The sequence below is a fragment of the Grampus griseus genome (genome assembly GCF_964374135.1).
Source record: "Grampus griseus genome assembly, chromosome: 9".
NCBI lineage: Eukaryota > Metazoa > Chordata > Mammalia > Artiodactyla > Delphinidae > Grampus > Grampus griseus.
This window is the reverse complement of record NC_139003.1, coordinates 59,852,895-59,872,597: the sequence shown is the minus strand read 5'-3', so window position 1 is coordinate 59,872,597 and position 19,703 is coordinate 59,852,895.

The window sequence follows — 19,703 nt, the reverse complement described above, 5'->3', positions numbered from 1 at the left end:
TTCAGTCTGCGAATAGATCCAAGCCGCGAGCCTTTGGCCACACCGAGAAATGTACAATCTAACAACTCCGGGCCAAAGTGTCTAGAGGTTGCGGGGACGAGTGTGGGTCTCCTCTGGGAAAACTACGGGGGCCTTCTTTGCACCCTATTTGCTTGGACTCCATAGGATGTGTGACCCAAGGAAGCCGAGAAACGGAGAATTTAGTGGTGCCGCTTGCCCCCGTAACTTCAGAAAAGGTGACTGCGGATAGGCAGCTCGGACTCTATTTACAAGTTACGCGGAGCGATAGCAGCTTATGCTAATTGATTTTCCCAGCTCCCAGCCCCGGGTCTCAAAGCGTGGCTAGACTAGTTTGCCTTTTTCTTTTTCTTTCTTTCCTTCCTTCCTTCCTCCATTTTATCAGATGACCTGAAACTCGCTGCCCGTGGGTTTTCTCCAGGGTTCCCCGGGCAGCAGCGTTTACTCTCCTCTCCCCCTCCCTTTCCTAGCCTGCCGCGCTTAACTTTTTGAGCCTCGGGAGCCGGTTCAGTAACTCTGAATTCATTTTTAAGTGGTGTGCCTTGTTCCTCTCCTTTTAACAAGAGGTGCACTTTAACACGCGAACCAGTAACCCGATCCATGCGTTTACAAATCGGCAGTGAATTAAAACAACAACAAAAAAGGCTTCAAGGAAAATGAAAGGTGGGCTGGGTAAGGGGGAGATGTGTGTAGGGTGTATATCTGGGGGTGGGGTGGGGGTGGAGAAGGGAGAGTCAGGAAAAGAGAAGGTTCCCCCCTCCGCTGGCGTGCTCTCGGTGCACCCGGGCTGCGCGCCGAGTTTGTTTGTAATGTCCTCAGAGCCAGCAGGTAGACGTGGCAGTTTTATTGCTTTATCCCCTGCAGCTTGCTGTTAACACGGTGAAGGCCCCCCTCGCCCCCGCCTCCGTACATGTGTGTTTCTTTCTGCTCGCAGGTGCACTGCTTTCCTTGTCGACTTCCCCGACTCTGGCCTCACCCCGAGCGGGGCGAGTTGTGGCCGGGCCCGGGAAGGTCCCTGCACTGAGCACCAGATCCAGGGCGTAGCAGCCTCTCTTTGCAAAGTTTTTTTTTTTTTTTTTCTTTTTTTCTTGTTTGCTTAATACCCAAGGAAGCCCGGAGGGCGGGAATCGTCCGAGTAGTAGTTACAGGGCTCTCATCCCTCCCCCATTAGATAGAGGATAAAATCCCAGGACTGTGTTCCAGGGGAGCAAGCATGCAGCTGCACCGAGGCAGCAGTTTTTGCGTAAGGTAAAGACCTGCTGAGCGACCCAGAATGGGCTCAGACAGCCAGGGGTTGGGGAGTGGAGCGAACGAGGGCGAGGGGTTCTTCCCAGCTTGATAGAGGTCTCTGTGCGCGCTTGCAGGGTAGAATCCAAACTGCAGGCTTGAGCGTCCAGCTTTCCAGCTAGTCCTGGGAATAGCTAGCGAGAGAGCTAGTGTGGTCCCACACAGTGCGCCAAGGTGGCCCGCGGCGAGTGGCTGCCACGTGTGGCCTCTGCCACCAACCTCGGTGCGAGGAGTTCGGCGCTCAGTGGCTGCTTGAGGCAGGGGGCCCGCTGCCCTCGGCCTCTTCTCTCCAAATGAACCGGCATCTGGGCTGCCAAGTCCTTCGCCCAGTGTCATGGGCGGCGGTAATGAGCTAAGGCAAGTCGCCCCTGGTTTGTTCTCGTCCAGCCGGCACCTCCAGCCCATCATTGAGAGTCAAGAACTCCCGGATTCTTCAGGGCTTCGAAGCGAAGACTCACACTTCAGGGGCTCCAGGCCCCTGCGCCCTGCTGGTCGCCAGCCGCCAGCCCGGTCCTGGCTCCAACCTCTTTGTCTTGCTGGCTGGGGAACCCGAGCCAGCCCTGGGGGTTGGAGGAGGAGGGCAGGTGAGACCTAAGAAGTTTTTATCATTCAAAACAGAAGTAAAGCCGGCAATCTGGAGACCTAAGTCTCTTTTAGGGCCTATAGTAGGTGAGGGTCATATTCACTAAAAAGTTTTAAGAGGCAGGGTTTGAGGCCTAAACTGCCTTTTGCTTTTTAAGACGTTGAGGTGTTGGGGCTTGTATTCCGGCCGTCAGTGTTATTTAGAGAGAAATACCAACTGATTGCCAACGCTAGACCCTGTGCGTGGGTCAACGCACCCAGGGCCACCGTGGGAGGAGCAGTCTCTTTGGGTGGAAAGTCCCCAGCCGTTCTATCTATGGACTAGTGTTTGCAGCGCGCATAGGTCAGGGGGTAGATTGGGTGCCGGTGGAGAGGTGGAGGGTTTGCAGCCTCCTCGGGCTGTAGAAATACATTCAGGCCAGGCAGGGCCTGGCTGGGTTTGGTTGCTAAGTTAGGCTCAGTTATCACGTTAATTCTAAAGAAATTAGACCTGGATAAATAGCCTTTGAATTCAAAGAAATAACTCGGTATTGATTTACATGGCCATGCTAAGAACCCCCTTCTCAACGGGAGGCATTGGTGGAAAAAAAGAAATTCCTGCTAGTCTTTACCCCATTCAGCGTAAAATGCTGTTTGTGTATGTGTGTAGGAAAAGCGTGCTCGATATCCTGGAAACCCAGGCACCTTTTCCCCCTCCCCCAACACACACACCTGGGAAAGCGTGGGGGGAACACGAGAGCTGCCTCTGTCCCTTTCTTAGCCCAGGCCAGTGATGGCATCTTCAGTAGTAGTCAAAAGTATCAGACTCTTCAAGAAAGCACTGATATTACGGCATTGTCTTCTCTAGTGACAAAACTATAATGCCATATTAGCACCCTCCCCTCCTAGGCTCCCCCAAATGCAACTAAAAAGTGGTCCCTGTTTACTCCTCACTCGGAAAGAGGCTCACTGAAGTCTGGGGACAACACCTCTCTCATCTATCCAGTCTTGGGCCCAAGAACAGACAGCTAGAAACCCCAACATGGATGGCAAGGGCCCACAAGGGCCAGTGGTACCTACTGAGGGCTTCACAGACTTTTTCTAGACTGTCCAATTTGGAGAGTAGTAACTAAGAATGTTCCAACTTAGAGGCTCCTCTTCCAGGTCTTTTTGAACCTGGAGTCCAACCAGATTTTCAAATTCAACACCTTTTGCCTCTCCCTGACCCCATTTCCAGGCTCTGATCATCCAAAGCTCTCCTAACAGACAGAGCCAATGTGCTGGGCCTAGAATGGATTGGGGTGGGGTGGGAGTGGAAAAACACATATTTCTGCTTTCCTCAGTTCTGAGGTTGAGGCTGTATACTGAGCCTCCCTCCTTCCCTCCCTTTCTTCCTCTCTTTTATCAAGCATAGGACCCCACTCTGTAATAATACACAAATACTCTTCTTTCTCTCTGTCCAGGAAAAAAAAGAACTCAACAGTGTTTGAATACTTAGATTAGAACAAGATAAATGGTGCTGTTTGTCTTTTTAATCTGTCAGATAAACCAAAGCTGAGCCCCCCGTATTTGCCCTGCTGGGAAATGTAGCTGGGGAAGGTGGAAGGCAGAGGTGTTAGAAGTCAGCTTTAATCAAGCCAGTCTTTGGAAACCAGGACCCCTGACCATTGGAGGATAAATGCAGTCCCGGAGTGGCAGGGAGCAAGCATCAACAGGAAATGGCTGACTATTTTTAGGCATAATAAGGAGTTAATATAGCTGGCCAAGCGTCTTCCTAAATGCCTCGAAGCATCCTCTGTTTTAATTCCTGCATCCCTTCATCAGCAGTAACAACAACAAAGTCACAGCAAATGCCTGAACATTAAAGGAGAGCCAGGTTTGGGACAACTCTTCAGAAAACCTGGGATGGAGCACATCCTCTTGCTATCATGTGAATTCTTAGATGGTTCTCTAGTTACAACAGAAAAAGAAATGAAAACCATTTTTCATTACAGAGTTGTTCTGTACCTGACTACCCTTGAGATGTCAATGCTCTGGTGATTTTCATGCTCATGCCTGTACATAGGCACTTCTTATTCCCTTTATTTTCTAACATCCCAATAAGTGGAAAGGTAATTTATTAGGTTTTAGCAACACTTTCCTTAGAGGGCAACTAGTTTGAGAGCCCTTAGAAGTGAGGGTTGTTAAAACAAACTCATTCCCCTAACTATGCCCTTTCTCTTTTCTTTTGTTCACAATAAAATCCCTTTTATATAACTCTAGGAGAAAGAAAGCCCTCCCCATCCCACCCAGGGGAATGAAATAGTATTTTTCTGTAGGTTTCACTAATTTTGTGCAGAGAGCAAAAATTCTCCCTCTCTGTCTGTCAAGCGAGTCCCCTCCCTCAGAGCTCCAAGTCTTTGCTTCTCTACACACTGAGAGTTGTGTCCATTTGGACACACATCTGGGTTCCTATTTGGGCTCACCATCTTTCTTCCCACATTCTGGGTGGAGGTGAAACAGAGAGAGTGGAAAAGCAGAGGATGTAGAAAGAAAGGGAGTTTGACAGAGAAGAAAAATTAGAGTGAACAGGAGAGAGAATGGGTGTGAATCTGCTTCATTTTGAGATTACCTCTCTTCAAGTTTTCTTTCCATCGTGTTCATTAGGGACCACTGCCCCACAGTGTTAGTTGTTCAGCGAACAAACAGAACTAAGGCTGATAGAAGCAGCCCTGTTTGCCAGCAGGCCTGCTGCACCTGTATTTACTTGGGGGCCTAGGGGGATTGCTAGACCCCAAACCTAGTGGCCCTCCCACTAGTTTTCTTTACCACTTTCTCCCCTCTGCCCCCTGTCCCTTAGCCTGCTTTCCCTTCAAACACCTAGATCGCGTTGCCAAGTCGAAGCTGGAGGACCCTTTAAAAAGTTACAAAAGCGGTCACCCTCCCTGGACAAACGAGTCATTTTAAGAAGGAGGCTCTGGAGGCACAAAGGTCTTGGGCCCAAGAGTTTAAAAGCGAGTACAGCGATTGGGGATTTCAGGGCAGCCAACAGACAGGCGGGCGTCCAGGGCTCCCCTCGGGGCTGGGGTGAAAGAAGGGACGGGCGAGGACAGGAGCCGGAGGGCGGGCAGAAGCAGAAGGCGACAGGAACGCCCGCGCCCGCATCTGGCTCCCACGCGCCGCTGTCTGCGGGGAACGTGGGGCCGGATAATGGAATTCAGGAGGCAGAGATCCTCCCAGAGCCAGCCACTGTCTTGTACAGATTTGTAGAGAAAGCCTCACTGTAATTAAAACCGTACAGTCAGATTAATTCAATGTGCTGCTCGGCAGCGATTTTAATAGTAAAAATCCGCTTTAAAATTGAATTAGGGTCGAAGAAAATTTCTGCGAGACTCGCCGGGCTTGCCAGTTTTCATTGAAGCCAGCCCAAGCTGGACTTGGACGGTGGCTGCACGGTGTCGTCCCCACCCTCTTCCGTGGTCCTAGAAAAGGGTGGGGGGAGGGGAGGGGGAGGGGACTGATCAACTTGGGGCGCCAGTTTGGGCGCGAGGCTGGGCGGCCTGAGCCAGGCCCAGGCAGAGGCGCAGGGCCTGGGATTACCCTTCAGATCTCCGGGTTCGAGGCAATGCAGATTTTTGACACCAGGACTCCCCCTTCCCTCCCTTTTCGCGAAGTTTACGGCTCAGGTAGGGTTTAGGGAAAGAGAGCCCTACTGTATCTTGAAGCCATTTCCCACTGTGTGTTCTCGCGTGCGGGGAGGTTGGAGCCCTCTCTGTTTGGACGCTCCAGTGACAGACAGGAGAAAGCTGTGGTCCTCTCCATCCCCACCCCCTTTCTCTTCTTGAAAGCCTTCCAAAAATTAAGAGTAATATTTCAAGCAGGCTTTCAAAATGTCTCCCAAGCTTTGATTTGGCTAACCGCCACGCTTACCCTCCCTCCTCACTCCCTATCCTTTGCATTTCTGGTGGTGGTGACATAAGCGTGACATAAAAACATTATTATGTTTTTACCCTTTAAGGTTAGACACCTTAGAGCTGAAAACGTGCCCCAAAGTTAGAGCTGAAAACGTGCCCCAAAGTTCCTGGAAGAGGTGGCGGCCGAGGGCTAGCCGAGAGGCTCTCGCTTGAGACCGGCTGGCGGGGCAGGGGGAGGGCTGAGGGAGCTGGACCCGGCTCTTTCCCGAGGACAAACGGGTTTTCAAGGGCTCAGAAATGGTCCCAGGCTGACCCACGGACCCGGCCCTTGCAGTGGCCTCCTCGATTGCTGAATATACGCCGGCGCATCACACACGCGTATACACACAACCTGAGACGAAAATTCCCTAACGAGTTAGTCACATCATCAGACCTGGGAAAACAAAAACCACTGTGGGTCCCTGCTCCTCCGGCAACATGCGCAGACGCTTTAATTGCGGCAAATTGTCACTCTGTCCCCTTTTCATTTTCTCGCTCCTCCGTTTATTTTTAGTACACTTCGAATGCCTACACACTTCCCTAGTCAGGAGAGCGCGGAGCAATTATTGCCTTTGCCTTCAGGGTCTGTTTTGCCAATCGCTGAATGGGGATGGAGTAAACAGGGAGAAAAGCGCGGCTCGTTATTGGTCTTGCTTATTTCAGGTGGAGGACGGTAAATAACTCTCCCTACAGGGCTACCCCCTCCTCGTTTCGCGGGTCCCAATTATCTGGAAGAAAGGAGATGCGTCCCCCTCCCTTTTCCTCCCATCACAGCCCACTCCGCGTGCGCCAAGTTTTACTGGAACCCAGCAAATCCCGGCAGAATTGGCGGGATCCTCAGAGAGTAGTTAGGAAAAGAGAATCCCACAAGGGCCCAGCTCTTAATTCTATATGGAATAGAAAGACGCAACGTGAGCAGACTTCTTCCCCCCCCCCCACCCATGCAGGGAAATGGGGTCCTTTTTCTCTGAGGGCTACGTGGGTGTTAGACGCCCCCAGGTAGGTGACAAAGAGCCTTCATGGGGATCCTTCTCCGTCCAAGGAAGCTTTGAGATTGGTTTGGGACAGTTTTGGACAGTCTGTTAGGACAGCTATCGATCAACATTGCTGATGTTCTAAATATTAGCCAGGAATTCTTAGAGGAGAACTTTAACTGTCGAGATGTGAAGTGCTGTCTGGAACTCTGCTGAGGGCCATTCTTCACCCTACCGTCTCTTCTCTCCAACTTCATGCGACAGGCACAGCGGCCGGGGGTGGAGAGGGAGGCAGGTGTCTGCAGCGGCAGCCGAAAGCGGTATCCGGCGTCCTGCAGATGGATCAGAAACAAATCAGTTCAGGATTAACTTGCCTGACTGCTGAATTGTCTCCAACTGCCAAAGCTGCTGGGCCGCGCCTGCCGGGGCGGGTTCGGTCACTCGCGTGTCCTAAGCGCGCTGTCTCTCCTCTGTCCCGGCCCACTGGCAGGCCGACCTGGGACCTGTCCGGCACCGGGGCCGGCTGGCAGGACGTTTTAAATGAATGCAGCGAGTATGAACGGCTCCATTCTCTCACACATACCCTTCCTATTTCTTTTTTTATGAAAACATTTACAAGGTACCTAATTTCAGATCGTGGAAGTAAATTTCATGCTAGGATATATTTTACAAAACATGTACTCTTTCGTGGCCGGAAGACGTTTAATTAAAACCACACTTTGACAAGTTGCGTTTCAAAGCGAAGTCACACCAGCGCAGAAGGCTAATTCATATTCAGGATGCAGCCTGTAATCCGCGGTGTTTGAAAACGCCAGCTGAGGCAACGTGGGATCGCCCTGCTCTCCTGAGGACTGGCTTGGGTTAGCTGCCTAGTCTTGGGAAGATAGAAGAAAGCTTCCTGCAGCACCTTTAATGTCCTTAGAGTAACACCTACAGCATGGTCAGAGGGTCCCAGGCACTGGAGTTTAATCAGGAGAGCAGACAGGGACAGAGGTTGAGGCAGGGAGCCTGGAGAAGAAGTCTCAGTGGGACTGAGAGTCCCGAGCTCCCTAGCCACCTTCTCGCTCCGTGGCTGACCTGCACTAGAGGAAAGGGAATCTCCCCCACCCCTCTAACTACATCGGTTCCTGAAGACCCAAAATACGAAGGAGTAGGAAGTTTCTCTGCCCCAGCTGATTTGTGGGCATAGCTCTCAGGGTTCTCATGGAGGAGGTAGCATTGGTTTCCAGAAGCCTTCGCACTATCAACTGCATTTTTGTAGTTGTCCTCAATAATCTTCCTTTTTACCCCCCTTTGCCATTTCCCTATAACTTGACAAGCCCCAACTTAAGTAAGAGGGGAACAGCCCCACATGGGAAGGACGTGCTCCCAGCTCAGCTGGTTTTCCAACACTCCGGCCGGCACAAAGAGCTAATGGCCAGCCTCACCTGCTGGGATAGGCAGGAGCTAGAAAGTACCCTAAGGTCAGCACAGATGGGAGACAAAGAGACTGCAGGGCAGTCTGGGTTAAGGCTGAGAGGATCCCTGGAAACAGCAGCTCCAGAGGCTGAAGCTGTGATGGAGGCTGGGCTCCAGGTCACTGTCCTGTCTGCACCTCAGTGTTTCCCACCTGACTCCCATCTGCTAGTCTTGTCTTTTCTCAAAGATGACAGCGAGTTGTCATCAAAGTTCTGGGACATGAATTTGAGACTTATGTTAGTTCAATTCTACCCCAAACCCCCTTCACTTATCACAGCCACTCCCAAGACAGGGATTTTGCTTCAACTGGGGGCGGTGAAAATTACTGATTGGCTGATGGACTTTTTTTCAGGTTTATATTTTCTTTCAAATACACCATTATTTTCCTAAAGCACAAAGATAAGTCAGTTTAAGAAAACCCCAAATTCAGTGTTCAAGAAGTATTTTAAACAACATGGCTATTTCATCTTGAAGGCTCTTTTGATTTTATTGGGCCAGTTTAGGAGAAAACCTGATTTCTGCAAAGGCAACCCCAAAACACAATTGTGATAACCTCTTTTTCTCTATTCAGAGGCTACCAACCAGCACTTCTGAAGGTTCAGTGGGTATCTCCTTCACAAATAGACATGGATGTTGGCAGCTAAATGTTTAACAGTATGTCAACTTAATACTTATTGGTAAAATACTACTGACCTTAGATTAACAGATAAGACCTTGAAGTCACCCTTTAGTAGCTTGCACTTTGGAGGGCTGGGGTGGAACTCTGGTTCACACCTTCCAAAAGAAAGAAAGAAAGAAAGAAAAAGGCTATGTTATAATGGAAGGGTCTGGAGGATGAGAAAGACCTAAGACAAACAGAGGCACTGCTGGGATGGTTTTAAGCATCACATTGTTTGAAATGAGCACTAAAAAGTATGTACCTGACCAAATGCATTTGAAGCCTAATCCTACATTGGAGGCTTGTGAATTACACAAAAGGGGAGAGGAGCTGCAAATAATAATCCCCACCTGTTTTATTTCAGTGACATGAACAAGCAGTTTTCCTGTCACAGACAGAAGCACTCTAAGGGGTGTTAAAGGGCCATTTGTGGGCAGTAATTCTGGCAACGATATATGGCGGGAAGAGTACAGGGTGGTTGGTAACTGTCAGGACGGTGCTGCAGTGAGGGCAGGCAGCAGTGCTGTGTGCAGACGGGGCAGGATAGGTAATATTTCCCAGCTGGCCCACCCTTTCTGCAGCCTTAGAGAATCAATCTCATCCTTTCCAACCTCAGAGCTTGTGTGGAGGTGGAAGAGGCCCAGCGAGTCTGGAGATCCATGTCATGTCTCTACGTTTCTAGCTCCTTCTGCCCTTCTATAATTAGCCCCATTTCACAGATGTGGGTGCTAACCCATGGATCTTGCCACACAGGCCACTTTGGTGTCTGGGAAAGGGAGAGGGGTGGAGCCACAGGTGTTCTGCCTGCCCAGTAACAATGATGTCCGGGGATGGGGGTGGAGAAAGAGTCAGTTTGGGTTTTTTCTCAAGCCAGGCCTGTACATGTAATGTTTCTGCTTCTGAGACTCATTTGGTCAATGAGGTAGGAGTGATTTTCATGTGACAGATCAGGCTCGGGAGATAAAACATTGACACAAATCTCAGGGCTCTAAAGGCAGCAGTCCTCAGGATTCCTTGACTTCCTGTCATTGCTCTTTGAACAGACTCCTCTCCTTCTTAAATTCTGACTACTTTAACCCTTGCTTGTAGTAAATGTATGTGTAGTTAGAAAATATGTCTATTTTCCACAGGAATCCAGCGTGCCAAGGCGAGAATCAATACTAAAACACTCCTTTTATTTTTAAAGTGGGTTTCAAAGGCCTATTGTGGGGGGACCGCGATGTCAATGTGACCCGGAGACGCAGTAAGAGCAGCGTTCTATTGGCCGCCAACGCCGCCCCGGCCTCCGCCATACTTGGCTCACGTGTGCACCTTATCATGCAAATCCGACGACTGGGGCATGCGCACTGCTTCCCTGGGGGGTACCCGCCTTCAGCTCGTAGTTGGGACCAAGGCTTCCAGATGCGCAATAATTAGGTTTCCTCATTAAGCAAAGGTTTCCCCATCATTGCCCTCCTCCCACCATTCTCATCCGCGGAGCTCCTTACAAACTAAGCTGATTACTCGCCGCCCCGCCCTCACCCCCACCTTATCTCTGCCGATCCCAACTCCGGTCCACGGCTCTTACTTCTTTTTAGGATCTTTGCATTTTGGGGTGCTTTACATACCTCTCCATTATTCTTTTTCTTTTGACCTGCTTTAAAGGATATTAATATCTGATTCTCCCTTAGATCCCTTCCCTCATCTCTCCCTCTCAACGAGGTAAAAATTTCCCTAGCGATCGCTCTGAGAGGACGAGAGGGTCAACACCGCTGCTCCCCATTGCACTGGCTTTGAGCCCCCCACCCCCGCCCCCGGGCCGTGGGGGTTTCAGTCCAAAGCGCAGGAGCGTGGATGGCCCTGGAACTCGGTAGGCGCTAGAGCCCGTCACCAGTCAAGCCCGACCGTCCACCCCCAGGCATCAGACCGCTGAGAAAAACCAAGGACAGCATTTGGAAGCCCGCCTGTATGTGTGGGGGCTGCTCTTCGGCTCTGAGCCCCCGCCTCGCTGCAGAAGCATACAACTCGGGGAACTCCTCCAGGGTGTCCTCCGAACCTCTCCAGGGCCCCCCATGCGGGCACTGGGACCCCAGGGATCCATCTCCTTAGAGCAGAATAGCCTTTTCTGGAAAGAAATCGCAGTAGGCGAGAAATAGCCACCATTACGTTCAAAGTCTCCCGCGGGAAACTCCGTGGCTCTCTCTGCTGGGAGCCCTGCTTGACCCGCGTGCGGCGTCGCGGCGAGGACAGCGCCCACACGCGCTCCCGGAGTCTCGGTCGGCTCGTTCTCCCTGGTATCGCTCCTTTGGCTTTCAATTACTCTCAGCTTACCTGCAGGGCGAACGGATTTGTATTTTTCCACCAAAAAACCTCCTGCCCTGGATTCCCCTAGGTTCCCCCTTCCCCCTCATCCGACCTTAACCAAGAGAAGGGCGAGAGAGGGGTTTGATTCTCTGATATGACACGAATAATTGTTGCATCATGTAACTTCCTACATCTTGGTTTTAATTTGCAGTGAACCAAACAAAGATATTTGCAATTTAAAAATAAGCACTCGATTTAATAAATGGGAACATTGTGCACGGAAGACTATGTCCTCCCCCCCCCCCCCCCAGCAAGCCCCTTCAGAAGACGTTATTAGCTCTGACAGCATGCCGCTCAGGTTTGCGGAGAGGATTTTGTAAAGGGATGACAGACAGGAAGGCCAGCAATCATGGGCTCCTTGGGCTGAAGCTTTTTTTTTCTTTCTTTCTTTCTTTCTTTTTTTTTTTTTTTTTTATCAGAATGTTCTGTTCGATGCCATTTATCCTTGATGATAGAAAATTGCGCTGTTGCCAGGACGCTGCTGCTGCCGCTGAAATAGAGGGCAGGAGACACATTTCCATTTTCCGGCTTGAAAGCTACTCAAATGAATTTGCAGAGAGGGGGGAACGTCTAGCGATAAACAAATGAGAATAAATCGAGTTCCCCTTTCCATTCTTTCCTTTAAATGGGTAGCTCTTCATTTCCGATATACAGATTTTTGTTCATCAGTGTTTGGGAATACCTGGGAGATGGTGTAAGCCAACGTACAATTTATTTTGATGCTCTTAAAGTGACTAACCACATAAACATTTTAAAAGAACGTATGTCTAAATATATATAAAGTATAAGAATTATATATACATAGATCCCGTACATACCTGCCTTCACACAATTCCAAACTACAGTGGAGGATAAATTCTTAGCAGAGTTTCAATTGAATATAATTTGCAGGCAATCCTGGCTGCGTTATGGACTTCTTACTAGTTTGCATATATGTATTGTTAGATGGGATAGGTTTTAAAGCCCTCTCCCTGTGTTATATATTTTAGGACACTATGTAATTTAATTACCCTGTAGATCTTAGCTGATTTAAACACCTTCCTTTCCCTCAATAGATAAAAGTCACCCTCTTTCTTTCAAGTTAATTTTCTAAACCTACCTTTGAAGTTTTGTTTCTAAGTTGGCAAATACAAGTCAAAAGAGTTAGTGCACAGCGCCTTTAAAGGACATGAAACAGAGAGAGACTGAAGCCTGTGCTTCCCTTCCTTAAAATTTAGATTCTTTGCTAGATTAAAAAGATCATATATTAATAGTAACTTAAGGGATCATGCCCAAAATATGACATTTTAAAAATGAAAACTTCCTTAAAAAATCCAAACCACTAGAATACATATAAAAACATTAGCAATGTCCTGACAGAAACTATAAAGCTCGTGAGACCACCACTACGTTTTAACAATTAAATAACTTTTATTGAATTCTAACTTTAATTTTTTTTCCAAAGTCAGATCCCGGCGTTTAGAAAATTTTCAGTAATATAAAGGCTTTTCAAATACAGCGACGAATTGTATTTAAGATTTCAGCTGGTACTTTAAACTTGAAAAAAAGAAAACCCACCCGGCAATATTTTAAAACTTAACAGTGTTTAACTGAGTCGTGGGTCTCTAACTACTATGTTTTTAGCTACAAGATTGTTTCCGAGTAATAGGTAACCGTTGGCCAAACCAGGATTGCCGAGAGAATAATAGTGTAAAATCAGAAAAAGAGAAGGGCGGAGAGTGAGTTGATACTGATGTTCCGAACTTTTCCAGTTGAATTTTCGGGTAACTCTCTCCACACATCCTTGATTTCTAGTTACTGATTCCGAAACAATCCTAGTTCCAGCTGAAAATGCCCCCTTAACAAATTCGCATGATAATGAGAAAACAATTAACAACACCGTCAGATGAAGCTGCATAAAGCAAAGAAACGGCCTAAGAACGTCCAATTTGCTTGTGTTTGCTGTGGTTAAAGCAACTGGAGGTGAATGTAGAGTGTTTAAGCACTGAAAGAGATTCTTTTCCCCTTATCCTTGGCCCTGGGAATTGTGTTCCGGACAAAAAGCTTCACGGGCCGGCTGCTTTTCCAGTTGAGGCAATTCACGAGGTTCCCCGGTGAATTCCCCTCCAGGTACGAGCTTGGGGCGGGCGGCGGGAGTCCGGCACCGTCGGGACGCGGCATGGGCGCTGGCGCGGGGCGGCTGGGCTCCAGCAGAGGGGACTCCCACCCCCACCCCCACCCCCGCACCCCTTGCCCTGGAAAGAGCCTGGCTTCAAGCTCCCCGCGGCTCCGCCGGGACGGGCGTAATGGACGTTACGCAGAAGGAGGTGGAACCCCTATGGGTGCCAGGGCGGGGGTGAGCGCGGGAAGGACCCCCAGTTCCCCAGTGGCGGGTGGTGTCGAGACCTCTCTCCCGGGTCCATCCTGCGGTGTCTTTGTCTCGAGCCATTTCCTGGGCTTTGGCCACGAAACGTGGGCCGGTTTGGAGAGTGGCCTCCAGCCATGGGCGGGAGGGGAAACGGGGAGGAGGTGGTGAAAGGACAGAAATGGTCTTCGAGTGCTAACCTAGAGGAACTGGCAAGAGTGAACCCGATGGAGTTGCCCGAAGGAAAAAGCAGGGCTCAGCTGGGTGAAGGGGGTTTAGGTGTTGGGAACCTCTCGTTGTTTATGGGTGTATGTGTGCCTGGGCGTGCAGAGTTGCGGAAGAGTTGAGTTTGGGGTGAAATTGTATAAACCAAGAGGGGAGACCGTGGGGGTCACACCCGGCGCTGAGAGAGCCTCCGCTCCCACCCCCGCAATCCGGTTCTCCGCGGAGTACCGAGTCCCTGTAAAACTGCACGTTGAGCTACTCTCTGGCGCGCCCTCCTCTAAGTAACGCAGCTAAAAATCACAGTCAAGTTTGGAGGAGGGGAGCTTTTTCTCCCCCTCCAAGAGGTGTATACACTAAGCATTAAAAACGAAAGCGATTTTTTTCCCCTTTACATTCAGAGATTCCAAGAATAGGGGACTTGCCTTTTTCCTCGACAAAGCACAAGCACTTCTGAAAGATGGTAGAAACACTCGCTCTTGAGGGTTTCCACTATCCAGGAATGCCACACGCGGTGGAAACACAAAAGCTCAACATTTTGGTATTTTAAAAGATTTTACCCTCTTTTAAATCCTCTGCGTAAATGCCAGTTGCAAGGTGAAAGTGATTTCGTGTGAAAACATGCGGCAGGGTTCCCTTCCCTTTTCATGTGTACTAGCAGCTGCAAAACATTCCAAATGAGCTAGAAGGTCATTGTGGAGACTTATTAATATGACATTCAGTGCTGGCCTCATCAACTAGCCAAAAGCCTTGCCCCAGAAAAAAAACAGAAAGCAAGTGTGCTTAAAAATACAAAGTACTCTAAATTCTGTATTGCTTCTCAAATCCCAAATAACTTTTCATAGCTAGCCTTTGCGCTATTAACCCTCCCCATTCAAACTCCGTTTTTCCCGTGTTCTGGGGCTGCATTTGTACTTATTGCTTAGGTCTCCAGAGCTTTGAGATGTGCAACGCAAACAGTAAAGAATCACATTAATCCTGCTTTGATCTCCGAAGGGAGATCATAGCAGAAATCAGGTCACCACACAGATAGACACTGCTGTGCAAAGGAGCCCCCCTCCTTTAATGTTTTTTCCTTTTTTTTTTTTTTTTAAAGTATTTCTTCGCGATATCTCTCCTGGCTTCAGGACAACCATGGCCAGTTGGCAAATTGGAAAGTGTCAGTATGATCTATGAATAACTTTTTATTTAAAAGCTGGACGATTAAGCTTCTTATATAGAGCCATTTTTTGTCTTATAGCTCTGGATACTGGAGTTAAGGTACTCATCTTGTTTACCTGGTTATTTACAAAAATACCTAAGACCATGTTTCAAATACATGCCCCCAATGCAACCTCCACAGGAGCTTAATTGCCTGGAAAAAAAAAAAAAAGCTGTATTTCCTTTGCTTTTTTTACCCTGGAGTCCTGTAGGCATAGAATAATGGTTGTTAATCTGCTTAGATAATTTAAGATTTAAAGATTAGAAGGCCTATACTGACAATTTCAAAATTCAAGTCTGAGTGCTTTGGCTAAGGAAAGCTTAGGAGATGACAGATGTGATAAAAGAACTGCCAAAAACTAGACTTTATTAAAACTAAAAGGTGTGATGTTTTTGTGGCTTTTAAAGATATGCTTGTTATAATGCTCATTCAATCCAAATGTGTCCCTAAACAAACAACTACAGGGGTATTTTATTTTATGCTACCTGATATTTATACACACAATACAGTATTTCACTCTGCTTGCATATATACACTCAGATCAATTTTACAGTGCTTTTCAAACACTTCCCATGTATATAAATAGAGTTAATCAATCAGTTTAGTTAGTAGAGCTGAGCTACATACTCAACAAAAGTAATGTATACATAAACATTTGTGCTATATACACATCCTCATTTCTCAGTTTTCTGTCATAGCTTCATCATTATATTGCAAGAGGCATCTTATGAAGTTACAGCTGCCACCCAGTTTTCTTCAGAACTTGTAGAATGGGAGGAACACATGCAGATATCTGAATTCATTAAAAAACTTTTCCTCCTTCCAGTGATCCCTATAACAGTTGATTTTCATTTAACCTCAGCGGGCCAGCCTCCATGACAGCCCAAATCACACTGACAATGAGGCTACCCAAATGCTTTTACAAGTAGGACAAAGTACATTAAACTGCTTTATATCAAATGTGTCCTTTTAAAGTGATTTTAGACAACTAGCTTGGGAGCACAGCTTGGAAGGAGGACTAAAATGGAAAGAGAGAGTTCAGGAAGGAAGAGGGCAAGGAGAGAAAGAAGGTGAAGGAAAAAGAACCACAGGAGGGATTATTTAGGCAGAGAAATCTTTAGTGGTCATAGACTGTGTCCTGTGAATTGCTGAGGTTATTTTCAGACTCAGTGTCTGTTCTCACTTTAGTGGCCTCCCTTTTCCCTGATCCATTCCTCTAAATCTGCAACCATTAAAATCAAGTTCTAGAAAATTTGCTGTGGAAGCTACCACAATATTTCTTGATAGGATGTTAGAGATATTTTATTGGATACAGATACATAAAGCATTGCATTAAACATCCCAGGAATGCTCATTTTGGTGATATTTAGCTGAAAAACATGTGGTCACGTTCACATGAGCTGATTTGTGCATTGTCTTACTTGTGACTTAACCTGCCTCTACAGTTCATTTTGTAAGCTAACTTTATGCATATTTTGAAGTCAAAAGTACTTTCTGGAAAAGCAACAAATGTTGGTTACTTCTTAGTCCTTAAAGATGGAAATCAGCATTATATCTTAATTATATTTAGAGTTTTGCTAAAAATTCTAATCTCTTCAATCTGCTCTTTTCCTTTTACCAAATCCCAAGAGCCTAGCATGTCACATGTGTGTAAAAGGAGAGAATAGACCTCCTTGTCTTTTTAATTAAAGTTTATGCAGCTTGCAGAAAGTAGTAATTTTCTAGAAAATTAGATCATTTTAGGTCACTGTAGCTCCACTCTTCTATCTTTAACATGGTTCTAAGCAAATCTTGCCCTTTAAAAACCATCAATTAAAAGCAAAGAAGTATTCAGATTTAAAGTACTTGGATTTAGAAATATGACCCCACCCCCACAAGAATAGGTATAAATGACGGACCCTACCATGTATGCTCAGTGTGACAACTCACGTTGGTTTCTGTACAGCATATCTGAGTAACACGTGGCAGGTACCCATTCCTGCTTGTTGGAAACAGCATCACTGTTACCTCCTTCCTGATTCTGGGGTTTATGATTCACATGCAAAAAGGACCTTTTAAAGTCACTGATCATTTTCTAAACAAGGTAGAAATCAAATTCAGCCAGAAGTAATCAAGGTATTGAATCAACAGATAAAAAAACCCACAACACTTGGCAAAGAATGGGGGTCTTTTTCTCATAAAACATGTTAGACTTACTTTTAGGGGATCCACCTAAAATTTCTAGTGGCTCCCCATTTCCTATAGAGGAAAGACGCACTTTGTAGTCTGCCATACCTGAGGAGTTTTAGAACCTGGGGTGACCACGGAGGGCTCTGGAGTCAGACTGCTGGATAATCTTGAGCCTCAGTTTCCTTTCTGTATAATTGGAATAACAACAGAATTGACTTATCTGGTAATGGTAGAATTAAGTGAAATAAATGCCTATAAAAAGCTTAACAAGGTGCTTTATGAAAAGTAAATGTTCAAAGAATACCAGCTAATGCTTAACACTAACATTAATATAGAGCTTAACAAGGTCTTTTGGTTTCTGTTTCTGCATATGCTATCCCCTTATTCTAGAAAGCTCTCCCTGGCCCACTGCACACCTGGCTAACTTCTCACCTCTCCACCTTTGGTCAAGTAATACCATCCTGGGAGTCTTTTCCGATGCTTGAAATTAGGTATCTGTCTTTATGCCTCTGTTTTGTAGGTTTTATTGTCATTGTTGATTTTTTTATCCGTCTCCCTAATTAGAGTATAAGCTGTGGCAAGCATAATATAGTATTTATCTTTCTTTCTCAGAGCTCACACTCAGCCTGATGGACAGCAAATACGCCATACATGTATGTTGAATGAATAAATATTCAATCTTTTCTTTCTGTTTTTCTTATTTGTAAATGAGTTGTAATTGGATGAATTCTTGTACCTTTAGCTTTTGCTACTTAGTATCCCTCAAGGAGAGTGCTCAAAGGAGGATAACATTTATTCCCATAAGTAACTTTATGAAGAGTTTTGCTTGTGGACTCTGTATATTCAGGACAAAATATCTTCTGTAAGTTTCCCATTTTAACTGAAGAACTCATGGACAAGTTGGGTGACCTGTCCAATCCTTAGACATTTGACCATACTACTATTCAACATATGGCATACGCATGTTCCTTGGATAGTGATTTGGATTACCTGTATGAGTGTTAACAGTTAGGTTTCAACTATCACAATGCCCTGGCCAAGTGGGCTTCCAATGAATCCAATTATTCAATGAGTTTAGAGGATATAAGTAAAAGGATATATGTAAAAGTCATCAATAGAGATTGGAGGGATCATAAACATCTTCAAAAGACCATTCAGGCTTGTTTCACTGGTATCTTGGGTTCAACAACTCTTGAACAGAAAACCAGGGAAACCCTCACTACGGAAGGCTAATCTGATGGAAGAGCAGTATAAACCACGATATACGAGAATACAGAATATTGTAACCTACTGTACAGAAAATATTTACACAAGCCAGGGACCAATACTCTGCAGCTGAGCCCTCATAACTGGGTCTGCTTCAATAAGTAGGTCAGAATTCTTTGTAATCATTTCATTAATTGTCAGAAACAGTTATTACTGGAGTGTTTGAAAGCAGTTTGTTTTCTTAAGATTAATCACCCCCTGCAAAGCTTATTTAATTAGATTTGTAAACTCTCTTCCACGAAAGGAACAGTTAAGCTGATTTGGCATCTTGGAATTATCAAATGTTTCAAAGGCACAAGGTCCAAATTAACTAGATTTTCCTGGAATAACGATAAATATATGGGTTAAGTGATAATAATGATGATTCCTGCTGTTCTGCTCATGTAAACGAAATTAATGTTTATAAACTTTCTTCTAGTCCCCTCAGAAATAAAATAAAAGCAGGGACTTCCCTGGTGGTGCAGTGGTTAAGAATCCGCCTGCCAATGCAGGGGACACGGGTTCGAGCCCTGGTTCGGGAAGATCCCACATGCCGCGGAGCAACTGAGCCCACGCACCACAACTACTGAGCCTGCGCTCTAGAGCCCGCAAGCTACAACTACTTAGCCTGCGTGCCACAACTACTGAAGCCCATGCACCTAGAGCCCGTGCTCCGCAACGAGAAGCCACCGCAATGAGAAGCCTGCGCACCACAACGAAGAGTAGCCCCCGCTCACCGCAACTAGAGAAAGCCCGCGCGCAGCAACAAAGACCCAACGCAGCCAAAAATAAATAAACAAATAAATAAAATAAAGCAATACAAAATTTAAAAATAAAAAAGAAATTTCCACACCATTGTGGGAACAATAGAATTTCCATTGATGATGAAGGGATATTAGGCTCTTCAAACTAAAGAACAAAGTAAATATTTTTACATGGTTGCAGGTCCAGAGAATGGGCCTCACAGCTGCTTGCAAGAAAAGGTCATGCAGCTTATGTTCTTACACCCAGGCAAGGTACTCCTATGCTATCAGTCCTACTCAAAGCCCAGTGCAGCCCTAACCCCACGCTCACACGTTCCTATGAGGCATTTCAGTTACCTGCTCAGACAAAGGAGATCAAGGAAAGGGGAAAAAAAACGGAGAAACAGGAATTTGTTTTTGCACCAGGCATAAGATGATATGGGGTATGGAATTTTAAATAACTAGTGAGGGAAATGGTAAGGTTTGCCATGCGAGTGGATCTTTCCATTTCTGCCACTTCTTTTGTGCCACTTCCTATTTATTTATGC